The sequence below is a fragment of the Sceloporus occidentalis genome, unplaced genomic scaffold, assembly GCF_023333645.1.
Source record: "Sceloporus occidentalis isolate IW3139 unplaced genomic scaffold, rSceOcc1.0.p SCAF_13, whole genome shotgun sequence".
Taxonomy (NCBI): Eukaryota; Metazoa; Chordata; class Lepidosauria; order Squamata; family Phrynosomatidae; genus Sceloporus; species Sceloporus occidentalis.
Genome location: NW_028316993.1, coordinates 4,609,432 through 4,622,012, shown reverse-complemented (window position 1 = coordinate 4,622,012; position 12,581 = coordinate 4,609,432). Strand labels below are relative to the sequence as shown.

The 12,581-nt window shown below is 46.3% G+C and overlaps 1 long non-coding RNA gene across 2 annotated transcripts in view; it reads right to left on the bottom strand.

Moving 5' to 3' along the window:
• Nucleotides 1-12,581, bottom strand: part of LOC149304657 (uncharacterized) — a 42,939-nt gene that overhangs the window by 9,732 nt on the left and 20,626 nt on the right. Inside the window, exon 5 of one of the 2 annotated variants that reach the window (XR_016271885.1) lies at nt 7,065-7,442. The exons of the other annotated variant lie outside the window; for it this stretch is intronic. This is a non-coding gene — a long non-coding RNA (uncharacterized LOC149304657). Of the gene's footprint in view, nt 1-7,064; nt 7,443-12,581 lie in introns of those variants that run through there. 2 annotated transcript variants of the gene reach the window in all.

The window sequence follows — 12,581 nt, the reverse complement described above, 5'->3', positions numbered from 1 at the left end:
GGGCTTTCTTGGCAAGTTACTTCAGAGGGGGTTTGCCACTGCCATCCTCTGAGGCGGAGAGAATATGACTTGCCCAAGGTATGGGGCAAGGCATGAGCAGAAACAGTGATGCCTGCTGGGATTTTGCAAGGCCTTTGGCATCGTTTTCCTTTGCTCCCTCCTTTTGATCCTTTGGTGGGTCTCCATGGCTGAGTCAGGATTTGAACCCTGGTCTCCCAGTGTCCCAGTCCAACACTCAGGACAGCTGAGAATATTTGGAAACATTTGGAAAATGGTTGGAAACAAATGTGTTTCTTGAGTGCCAACTCTCTTGGAGATGTCTCATGTATGTGTTGAGGGCAGGCAGTTAATGCACCCATGTCCTGAAACATGAATGCTATATATACTCATGTATAAGTCTAGAAATTTAGGTCAAAAAATTGACCCAAAAAGGTTGACTTATCCACGGTTCAATGTAAATCCCGTACTTCAACTCTTATTTTAAAAGGAACTATCCCTCAGTGAAAGGCAAGAGCGTAATGTCTCCTGGGGAGAAACTAACCCTTATCTACTCCCTCATCCATCCATTCTTTGGCATGAGCAGAAATAGTGACGCCTGCTGGAATTTTGCAGGTCCTTTGGCATCATTTCCCTTTGCTTCCTCCTTTCGATCCTTTGGTGCACGTCCCTAAATTTTACCCATGGGTCATATCAAAATCCATCATTTTGGGCCCCCAAAACCTGTCCTTGACTGATCCATGAGGTCAACTCCTAGTTGCGTATATACGGCAGTCTTTGGCTGCTGAGTAGTATTCAATGACGTTCTGGAAGCGGAGGAAAATTGCACAAATTACTCATTGCTTCCTTGGAAAACTGAATTAGCAAGTGATTGCATCTATACACAGGATGGGGGGACTTGCTTTGCTATCCACATACACAGTTGATATCCAATTGTTGCAAAACTCTTCCCTCTCCTCTCTTCCATCCCTTTGCTTCATTCCCCTTTTCTGATCGCCCAACTAAGTGACCATCAGCCCATTGTGCAGCTATTAATGAAACTAATATAAGCATGGGCCCCGTTCGGCAGGAAGCATGCCAGCATGCCAACAGCAGGAGCTCACACACGCCTGCGATAAATAAAAAATGTATTAAAGCCTTTTTACCAATTCCCACTCAGATTATTATAATTTTTTAAAACAGGTTTACGGGTGATAAGATTTGAATAGGAAATCAGGGCCAACGTCAAGGGAAAAAGCACTTCTCAGAGTCAGCAAAGACAACCTTCTCATTTCATTGGATTGCAGTATTGCAAAGATACACAGGGCCAGGGAGGGGAAGGTATTCCAGAGTAATTGTTCCAGATCCAGTGCAATGGATGTTGCATTCTGTTTGTCTGGAACATTTACGCATCAGGCTTAAACCAAAAAGGCTCTCGGAGCAGCTTGTGTGTTGTGTGCGTTCAAGTTGTTTGCAACTTATGGCAACCCTAAGGCAAACCTATCCTGGGGTTTTCTTGGCGAGGTTTGTTCAGAGGAGATTTGCCATTGCCTTCCTCTAAAGCTGAGAGAGTGTGACCTGCCCAAGGTCACTCAGTAGTTTTCATGCCTGAATCCTGGTCTCAAGAGTCATAGTCCAATACTCAAACCCCTACCTCACATTAATAATTGTTAACTTGATAGTAGTGGTTTGAGCCTTGGACTATGACTCTGGACTTCAGGGTTCAGTTCCCTGGTGGAGCATAGAAAACCTCACTGAGTGACTCTGGGCAAGTCACACTCTCTCAGCCTCAGAGGATGGCAATGGCGAACTCCCTCTGAAGAAAAGTGCCAAGAAAACCCTATGACAGGTTCACCTTCGGGTTGCCATCAGTCAACAATAGCTTGGAGGCACACAACAACAACAACAACAGACTCTGGCCTCAGGCTTACAAGCTAAAAAGTCACAATGCACAAGAAAAAAGGGATGGAGGGGAATTAGGTCTGGCGGCTCTTCTCTCAGAAGCCACTGGGACCAACAAGGCAGTTCTGCCTGTCCCCCATATTTCTCCATTCAAAGTCATGGGCCCCCCAAGGGTCTCTCTTCTCACCCATTTCCCACCCTCGTTTTTTCTTTCCATTATTCTGGCCTAGTAGGACTGCTTTCTCTTGCCACCCACCTCTTTAATCCTCTCTATTTGGTGCCTGTTGGAGCATGAACCGCTTTTCTCTCTCTCTCCAGAAGAAGGGGAGTGCCAGGGAAGAAGGACGTCTTACATCGGCACACCTTCTGCCTCCAAATCCGGGATTTCTTGGGCATTTCTTCTGCAGCAGCTTGCCTAACCTCACATGCAAATAGTTTTCTTCCTTGGTGGCATGGGCATTACACTAGCCTCTTGGTTTGTAGGTAACTACTCCAGAGTGGTGTAATGGTTTGAGCATTGTACTACGACGCTAGAGAATAGGGTTCAAATCCCGACTCGGCCATGGAAACTCACTGGGTGGCTTTGGGCAAGTCACACTCTCTCAGCCTCGGAGGATGGCCATGGCTATAATTTGGTTTTAGTGTTGACTTTTTGGATGTTTGCAATTGGAATCTTTTGAATGTGGAAGCCACCTTGAGTCCAAGCCTTGTCAGGGAAAAGTGGGATATAAAGGATGATGATGATGATGATGATGATGATGATGATGATGATGATAGCGCTGGTTGTGATGAATTCAATCCCCACATTTCTAGCACTTGCAGAGAGTGAGACCTTGAAAACCACATCTAGAACTCTTCTATTTGCAGTATTCCATTCGCTGGAAAAAGCACATAAGGGAAAACCAGAGGAGGTCTAGCAGCAGGGAGAGAATAAAATGAGGGCATTGCCTCTTCTAAATATGAAATTGCTTTTTTAAAAAAAAGAATTAAAAATGAAATGTTCCTTCCATCCCCAAATTTCTAGCCCTGCAATAACTGAAAGCCTCCATTTGAACAGTTAGAATTACAATTTAGGACTCCAGAGGAAAGGCGCAGGCCAAGTGACCCTGGGACTCCTCTCTGCAAGGCTAGAAATGTGGGGATGGAAAGGATTTTTCATGGAGGGCAGGGTAGGTAGGGCTGGGGAAAAGGAAGGGATTGCCTCCTCAAATAAAAAAAATCTGTCCCTCATGAAATATTTCTTCACGTTTCTAGCTCTGCAGTAATTTAAGACTTCAGCCAAGCATTTAGAAAAACAGTTTGGGCTTCCAGAGAAAAAGGGGGCCAGAAAAAGCTGTCAGGGGAATGCGCTGCAAACACAGCAAATAAACAAATTCAAGATATTTACAGTTATTCGTGTCTCACTGGGTGAATCTACATTGCAGGAATAATGCCGTTTGACAGCACTTTCAAGGGCTGCAGCTCCATCCTGTGGAATCCTGGGATTGGTTGTTTGGCAAGTCTCCGGCCTTCTCTGCCGATAGATTCTGTAGGATGGAGCCATGGCAATGAAAGTGGTGTCAAATCTTGGGGGAAAGGACTCCTTTCTGCTGGTCTCCAAATGCTGGAGAGGCCTTCCCTGCTCTTCTGGGGTTCAATATAGCCCTATGGACCTCCAGAGAAGCCCATTCCTCTTTCTCTATGACACTATCATTTCCTGGCTTCCCAATAATGGCAACAATGGACCTCTATAGAAGGCAACAATGGACCTCTTCATCTTGACTTCCCAGTGTTGGTCTAGTCCTTCACAGAAGGCCATGCCCCATTCTCTATATTCCCATCTTGACTTCCCAGTGTTGACCTAGTACTTCATAGAAGGCCATGCTCTCTTCTCTATAATCCCCTTTTGACATCCCAATGTTGACCTAGTCCTCTACAGAAGGCCATGCTCCCTCCTCTATCTTGACTTCCCAATGCTGACCTAGTCCTCTATGGAAGGCCATGCTCCCTCCTCTATGATCCCATTTTGACATCCCAATGTTGACCAAGTCCTCCAAAGAAGGCCACACACCCTTCCCTATAGCCCCACCATTTCCTGCCCTCCCAATAATGACATGGATCTCCACAGAAGACCATGCCCCCTTCTTCTCTATGGCACCATCTTGATTTCCAAATATTGACCTAGTCTTCCAGAGAAGGCCATGCCCTCTTCTCTATGACTCCACCATTTCATGGCTTCCAAAGAAAATAGACTCTCTTGTTTAGTTGTCTTGTACCTAATGTTAAATAGCTGTTTTAATTTCCTGTATCCAGCCTTGAGTCCCTCTTTAGTAGAAAGGGGGGCATAAATTAAATATATAAAACAAATGGGTTATCGCTGGTGGTGATGCTTTAGCTGGAGATCCTTTACTGAGCCGTGGGTTGGACTTGGTGGCCCATGAGGCCCCTTCCAACTCTATGATTCTACAAAATACATTAAAGTGGGATCAAACTGTTATAATTCTGCAGTGCAGATATGCCTCCTGGCATTGCACCAAGCCATTGCTGTCTGCCATCTTTCTCGGCAGGCAGCTGTGATGTTTTCCAAGCTGTTCATTCCATATTAATGGGGTGTTTTTCTTTCCCCTAGCATTTCTTTTAAGAGAAAGAACACACATACACACACATAGCTTTGAAATCAGGGGAGGACAGGTTGTCTGTCGCAGAGAGGATGAAACCAGCACAAAGCAGCTGGTTAAAAAGCCGCTTTCATCAGCTTTTGATGGCAGTCGTGAGCAGAAGAGGTGTTTCAGGATGAAGCTCAGGGTTGTTCAGGTGGGTCCCTGTTTGCCCAGTGGTGAAATGTCAGAGGGCCGGCAAACAAATCATTTTGGCTACAGCAGAGTCTACAAAGTGGTTCCAGGGAAGAGGAAAGACAGGCTCAATTGCTTGGCTTTATGATCTTGATGGCTGGAACCATGCATCAGCAACTTAGTTAAATATACAGTCCAGCCCTATATAGGCAGGAACAGTAACTGCGGTTTCACTTAGCCAGGTCCAGAGTGGGAAGGGTATTTCTAGGCATCTGGGGGTCCTCCAGTGCAACTCTATGGTCAATCTCTGCTGGAAATAGAGCATTCGCCATTAGCCGCAATTTCCTCTAGGTAGCTATGTATACCTAGCTGAGTATACCTAAGTGTACTCAGGGCTTTGGCCCTAGGCATGAGGGCAGGGAGAAACTGGTGTGAATGGCCCATGTAGACATGCCTCGAGTTTCAAATTCCTTCTCAGCCAGGGAAAATACACTTAGACATGCCACTGCAGAGGAAGGCAATGGCAAACCTCCTCTGAATAAATCGTGCCAAGAAATCCCTGTGATGGGTCTGCCATAATTTTTCAAGTTAACTTGAAGGCACATAACAACAACAGAGATTATAGAGATTTCCTGAAGCACTCATTGCTCTCTTCTTATAATCTTGCTGCTGACATGGGATACAGACAGCTTTGACTTTTCAAGGTGATTCCCCCCCCCCCTTGTTTTCTTGAATGAAGCACTCTTCCCACTTGGTTTGGAGAACAGATCTTGGGGGGAAGGATGTTTTGGAACAATGAGTCCCAATCCCTCAGCCAGATAAACTGGGTCTCCATCCAAAAGCACCGCTTTTCCAAAGTGACTGCAGGATTCTGGAAGTCATCATCTTCAAACATCCTTTTCCAAATTGGCTTGAGGGTTTTGAAAATCGTCATCCAAAAACATTCCCTTTTCCAAGCTCTGGCATGCCATCCCCAGTAGTGGAAGTAATATATTATCATTCTACCCTGGCATTGTCTGATCTATCCTTCAGTAGACACCTGAGGCACCTCTTTGCTTGGTCTTGGGGTCCCAGATACCAAGATGGCTAGTAGCCAGTAATAGCTCAATCATCCACAATATATTTGCCCTCAACTCTCTGTTTCCAGCCTTCCCCTTGATCCAGCCATTTCTGGACTAAGTTGCAATTCAGAGGATGCCCCCAGAGATGTTCTGCGGGTCCACAGCAAGACGGGTGACACATCCAAGTCCCTTTCAGGCAAGCTGACAACCGTATCTTCCCTGGCCTTCACGGGTCAATGGAGAGGGAGACCCAGATATCCCACCCGGTGGCCTCATCTTGACGTTCCACATTACCCTCGGAAAGGGGAGACTGACAGACTTCGGTGGATAATTTACTCCTTTTATGAAGCCTTTGGCGGGTGAGCATCAACTGTAGGTTAATTGAGTGGAAAGCGTGCGGCTGGCGCTGCCACTTAAGCCTGAGGAGCTGCAGGGCTGTGCGGGCGCCAGAGATATTCGGTGCAAGGAGAAGCAAAAAGCTCCATTGCCTGCTTTGCTGGTCTCCTCTGGCCACACTGGGCTTCAGAAAGCATTAGGCGCAAGGCCACTTGGTATCTCTGGGCTCCATAGCAATAGCAATAGAGATGCTATTCATCCATAGAGATGGAGGAGGTAAATCCATATTGAAGGAGCTCTCCATAGTGCTAAAACTGAGCACCTTGGATAGCTTGCATTTAGGACTGTTTACTACACTACAGAAATAATCCAGGTGGGCACTGCTTTAACTGTCATGGCATTCTGGGAACTGTAGTTTTGGGAGACTTGCACAGCTGTTGCACCAAGTGGTATAGGATACTGCTTTATGCAGCTCCTGGAAAAGCGTTTGCACTGGCGTTGGTTTTGTAGCACAAGCCGGGATTACAGTAACGGAAGTCACAAACAGGATTCTGGGCTCTGGATGTGGGATTTTCAGGTTTTAGTAAAAGCAAAAAAACAAAATAGATCCCGTAAGGGCCAGAGGCTGCCTTGGAAAGAATAAGAGCTTTGCAAAAGTCCAAGTCTCCTCAACTCAATTAAAGACTCGCATTAATAGCTGTTATTAGAAGGGCTCCAAGCTTTAATGGATTAATCTATGGCTTAAACCAATTAAGGCTCGCGTTGATTAATCGCGTGGGGCCGATTGTAATTTGAGAGGAGAACTGTTCCACGGCCGCTCAGGTACTGGTCTGTTACGAAATGAAACCTTCTCTTTAAAATGACCCTCCGTTCTATTAGATGTTTATTAACTTCCAAATGATCTGACGACCCGCAGTATCTCAAAGAAAGATCAAGATGGAGGTTTGGGGTAATATGTGAGGATATTCACTTTTAATAGATTAATTAATCATTTCAAAGGCAGGTGATTAATCAAGGGGGAAAGAAACCCTGATTCAGCGGAGAGCCCTAATGATTACAGGCGTTGTTTCTGTAGCATTTTTTATTGGCAATGTCCGTCGCGATCTTGATGGTTCTTGCCCTCTCCACGGTCATCGCCGCCGGACTCTGTTATTCCCACTTTGCGCCACTTGTGGGGATGTGAGGCCCGGCGTGATAAGGAGGACGGACAAGGCACCTGCCACACAAGTCAAGAGGCACTCCGTCTCGGTTGCCTCTTTTGCTATGTGGCGCGGCTGGGATCCGACAAGCAGCATCTGGGAAGGGCATGGAAAGCGCAGCGGAGCTCATCTCGGTAATGTATGCACCGACAGGACCAGACATCAAGGGCTTCTCCCTGGCTAATGCCCAAGCACATCTTTTGGAGAAATCAAAATACTTCAGTTAACCCACAAAGCCTTCAGGAGCCGGGTAGAGAAATGAAGTGGCAATAGAATGAGGAGAAACAGCAGAACAGAATGTTTTGTTCAGAGAGGGTATGACCTGCTGTGCACCTACATGCGCATTTAGAAACAGATGTGGACAAAGTGTGAGATGGGATGCAGCCCCCAAAGTTACTGCAGCCCTTGACTTCTCCCGACCCCTAGAGTGCCCTTTTCTGGCCAGGGAGAAGGTGGATTGCCAGTAGCATCAAGTCACCTTTCAAATAGGTTGCAGGGCCTTATCATAGCCTATCTGGAAGAGACTTCCTTGGACAAAGAAGTGGGAGAGTCAAGATGGATCCAGCTGGATCCTGAGGCCTGCAGTCAAAAAGAATATTGACAAGCTGGGCACCAAATGGAGAAGGAACTGGAAACCATGCCTTATGAGCAGCGACAGGGAGTTTAGCCTGGAGAAGTGACAGTTAAGAGGTGACATTATAGCTCCATATAAGTATTTGAAGGGTTGTCATATTAAGGATGGAGCAAGCTTGTTTTCTGCTGCTCCAGAGACATGGAGCAATGGGTACAAGCTACAGGGAAAGAGATCCCACCTCGATATTAGGAGGAACTTTCTGACCCTAAGAGCTGTTCAACAGTGCAAGATATTCCCTCGAAGAGTGGTGGAGTCTCCTTCCTTGGACGTTTTTAAACAGAGGCTGGATGGCCATCTGTTGGGGATGCTTTGATTCTGAGTTCCTGTATGGCAGAATGGGGTTGGACTGGATGGCCCTTGGGGTCTCTTCCAACTCTATGGTTCTTTTATTCTAATCCTGCCATGTTACAGAGCCTGGTCCCTCCCAGACCTCATCTGCAGATCAAGGGGAAGAGATAGAGGCATTTCACTCTCACAAGTGATGGGAATCGAAGTGCGGGAAGCAAAAGGTCAGGCAACACTTGCTCCACTTTCAATACCTCTGGACTGATAAGGCCAGCTGATATAGATTATCTCAGACAAGGAAAGTGCATCGCTGCAGAACAACAGCTCTCAAACCTCTGTGCAACTTTGTTGGACATCTTTGGCTGCATCCGCACTGCAGAAACAATCCGTTTTGACACCGCTTTAACTGCTCTGGCTGAATGCTATGGAATTGTGGGGACTGTAGTTTGGTGGGGCACCAGAGCTTTGCTACAGTTCCATAGCAATGAGCCATGGCAGCAAAAGTGGTGTCAATTGTTATTCCTGCAGTGCAGATGCAGCCTCTGCCTTCCCGGCTCTCTGACTTTGAGTATGTACTTTTGGACTAATCTTCCACCAACTGCCTTTTCAGCTTTGGATGTTACCCAGGACTGCTTTCCTTCTTGGAAACTTGTACTGTCTGAACCACATTTTTATTTGTTACCCCTATGTAAGCCTTGGGACTTGTCTGGCCTTCCCTTCCCATCCTTGTGGATGATAGGTGTGTTCATCTGGGTACTCACAAGCTTTGAATAGGTCAGACCCTTGCTCCATCATTTAACGTCTATGGAATGTCTTTCCCTTAGAGGCCCAGTAGGCACCAACATTGGGTCTATTTTAGGCTCCAAGTTAAAATAAAATAACATATTTTTATTAGACTTTACAGTTTTACGGCTTTAATCCTATTGCTTTTTTTTAACGTTCATCTGCGCGAGGCTTTCACCGTTCTGGCCTTTACTGCTGTTTTAATCTCAGGCATACGTTTAATATGCTTTTATCCCATTTAAATTATTCTGTTGTTTTTCTTCCTCCGGAATTGTTTGAAGCAGTTTAGACTGTTATAATTGCATGGTGCCCTGAGATCTCGCGACAAAGGGCAGGACGGAAATGTTTTTAATCACCCAAAAAATAAATAAACTACAAATAAAATTTAGAAATGGCTCTTTTTGAAAAGCAGGACTATAGTTACAGCTATTTGCAATAGGTTTGGGGGTGTTTTTTTTCCCCCTGTTTGTTTCTTTTCAGGGACATTTTTTGGACATCCATGTTGTCCCAGGAGGGTTCTCAACAAGCTTGCAGGTTCTGGTCTGCAAAAATGCAAAACACATCCCCACAGCAAGCCCAAATATCTCTCTTTTCCTCTGCAGTCCCTCTCAAAATGGTGGCAGGAAGGGACACTGAGTCATTTTGAGGACTGTAGGGGGAAATGGAGGTATTTGGGGATAGCATTTGTTTCTCAAATGTTCATGTGGACAGATGGGGATGTTTTATGCACATGAGGGACTTACTGTGTAGGCAATAATGATGTGGAAATTGTGCTGAAATGGGGCATTGGTGGGCCTTGGGGGCCAGAGACATGGCACCCAGGGTCCACAGACCTTACTATGCCCACCCTTTCTCTCGAGAAATTGCTCCTTTCCTTTGCTCCCCTTCTCCATTTGCCTTCTCTTTTTGGGGAGGATCAAGCAGTCCCCAACTCCCTATTACCCCTTCTGCCATACCATCACTTAGTATTCCAGCCCCGTCTCTGCGAGGGCACCAAGATCCCCCTATAAATCCGACTGTATTATTGTCAGCCACTTTGCCAACTATTACCAGTTGAAAAGCAGGACGATTATTGCTGAAATATTGTTAAATAAAACATTCCCAAAATTGGCTCGGCTGCCACAAAGTACAATGATGGCCACTCGATTATTATACGGCGTGAACGGGGCGGAAGGGGTTTGATGGATTCACAATGAGGAGAGAGCAGCCATCTGGTTCCTGTACCAGAAGCAGAAAAAGCAGCGTGGTCAATGGTTACAGTCATAGTTCGTCTCCGACTTCAGTGCCACCCTATTGTACAGTATAGATGCCAGGTGTCTTTACCTCCTCCATTTTGGGGCCTGCCACATTTTCCCCACTTTAAGTGGCTGAAGTTCCTCCTCTTTTATCCTTAAATCATAGGTTTTTTGAGCCATCCCTGAAGGATTTCATCTGCCTTTTAACCTGCTGGTTATTTCCCCCTGCATTTCTTGCTGTTGTTGGTTTACTTACTCTAATGTTTATACACCAGCGTAATGTAGTGGTTTGAGCACTGGACTTTGACTGTGGAGACTAGGATTCATGCTCAGCCATGAAACCCACTGCATGACCTTGTGCAAGTCACACTCTCTCAGCCCCAAAGGAAGGCAAAGGCAAACCCCTTCTGGACCAAACCTGCCAAGAAAACCCCATGACAGAGTTGCCTTAGGGTTGCCACGAGATGGAAAAGACCTGAAGACACACAACAACAACATCCTTGACCCCCTTTGAGCAAAGAGACTATGATATGTCCTAAATGCAACAGGGCAGACAATCCCTTGTACTGTGCAGGATTGCAACTCCCAGCGTTCCTCATCAGCCCTGGTTCAAACAAACGGATAGTTTCCAGATCTCCCTGGACTCAACCGAAGCATGGACCAATATCTTGGGAAACTTTCTCAACATCAGAGACCCACCCCAGCAGCCACCGTTCCTTGCAATTTGAAGAAGGGCTCCAAAGTGAGTGGACTGTAACTGGAGGAACTGGGAAGGTCCCCCATTTTTGGAGCATGTTGACTGGGACCTGCTGGGAGTCCAAAAAGTGAATTTTCTATGGCTTGGTTACTCCAAGCTTGGAATAGCCCTCCAAACAAACCAACTTGAGGACAGAATTCGAGGGGTGTGTTGTGGGTGGCACCAGCAGCTCAATGCGGCATTATCTCCCCTTGCCTCCCTTTCTCCAACGCCACCTCCATTGTGTGCGTCTGTCTGCATGTGTGCGAAGGTGTGTAAAGGAGTGGGAAAAGACGTTCTCTATTAAAAGAGAGGTATTTGAGCTCAAACAATAATTGCTCCCTTGTTATCTGGATAATTACAGGCTGTCGGCCTCAGCCGGGCAGGAGGGGGTCTTCGCTGGGGGCGGATGCGCAAAAACGTGCCTGAGATGCACCCATGCGATGAAGCGACATGAAACTGATGGAGGGAGATGGAGGGGGGAACTCAGGGTGGGTGAGCTCCGAGAGATCTCCTCCAGATCTCTCCTGAGTGATTGCAATTGCACAATGAGGAGCTTTCCTCCAACCCTTCGCTAACCATTTGGAAGGTACAGCGCATGACCCTACCTGATTAACACTTGGGTTTTTAAAAAATGCTATTCAAATGCTCAACCAATCGCCCGCCGCCGCCAAGGTTCCCTGCTCTCACTGCCTCCCAATGCACTACTTACTTTCACCTATGGGACAATGCTGCATTTGATGTGCTAGCAGAGAAATACAACAACATTTCCCTAAGTTCAGAGCATCACAGGACCATGGAAAAGCAAATGTTCCTCAGAACTGGGAATCCCTTGGCACCACCAGGGTGGCAAATGTTCCTCATAACTGAGAACCGCTTGCCAAGGTGGCAAATGTTCACCAGAACTGGGACCCCACTGGCACTGCCCAGGTGCCTACGCATTCAACCAGCCATTGCATGGACAAGTATGGTCCCCAACTGCGATAATTTCTAGAAGTAGTCTTCTCTGTTCGAAGTGCAACAGAGAACAAAATGGGGAATGAACAAAACAATTTTTTTAAACCATCATTGCTGTTTTTGTGTGCCTTCAAATTGATTCTGACCCACGGTGACCCTGGCATGGGCTTTCCTTGGTAAGGCTTCTTCAGAGGAGGTTTGCCATTGTCTTCCTCTGAATGAGAGAAAGACTTGCCCAGTTCACCTAATGGGTTTCCATGGCCAAGTGGGGATTTGAATCCTGGTCTCCCCAAGTCCTGCTACAATACTGAAACCACTACACTGTGTTGCCTTCCCACTTCAAGTGAATTCTGACTTACATTGATCCTATCTTAGGCCTTTTGCTGACAAAAATTCATCCTGAATACATTTGCCATTGCCTTGCCCAAAGCCAGCCAGTGGCTTTCCATAACTGAACAGGGATTTGAACCCTGATCTCCTGGAGTCACTCCATCAATCTGGTTCTCATTGCTGTACTTTTTTGGACAACGGTTCCCCAAATCCCCCAGCTAAGCTAGCAGTCCATCTGTGTCCTGGGAGTTTGTAGCGCCAAAATGTAATTTTTCCAAGCTTTATTTTTCTACAAAAACAAAGAAATCTAGTAGTCCAAGATCCACCAGCCAGGATGGATTAAAGGGCATGGCTGGAGATTCTGCTTCAGGGATTA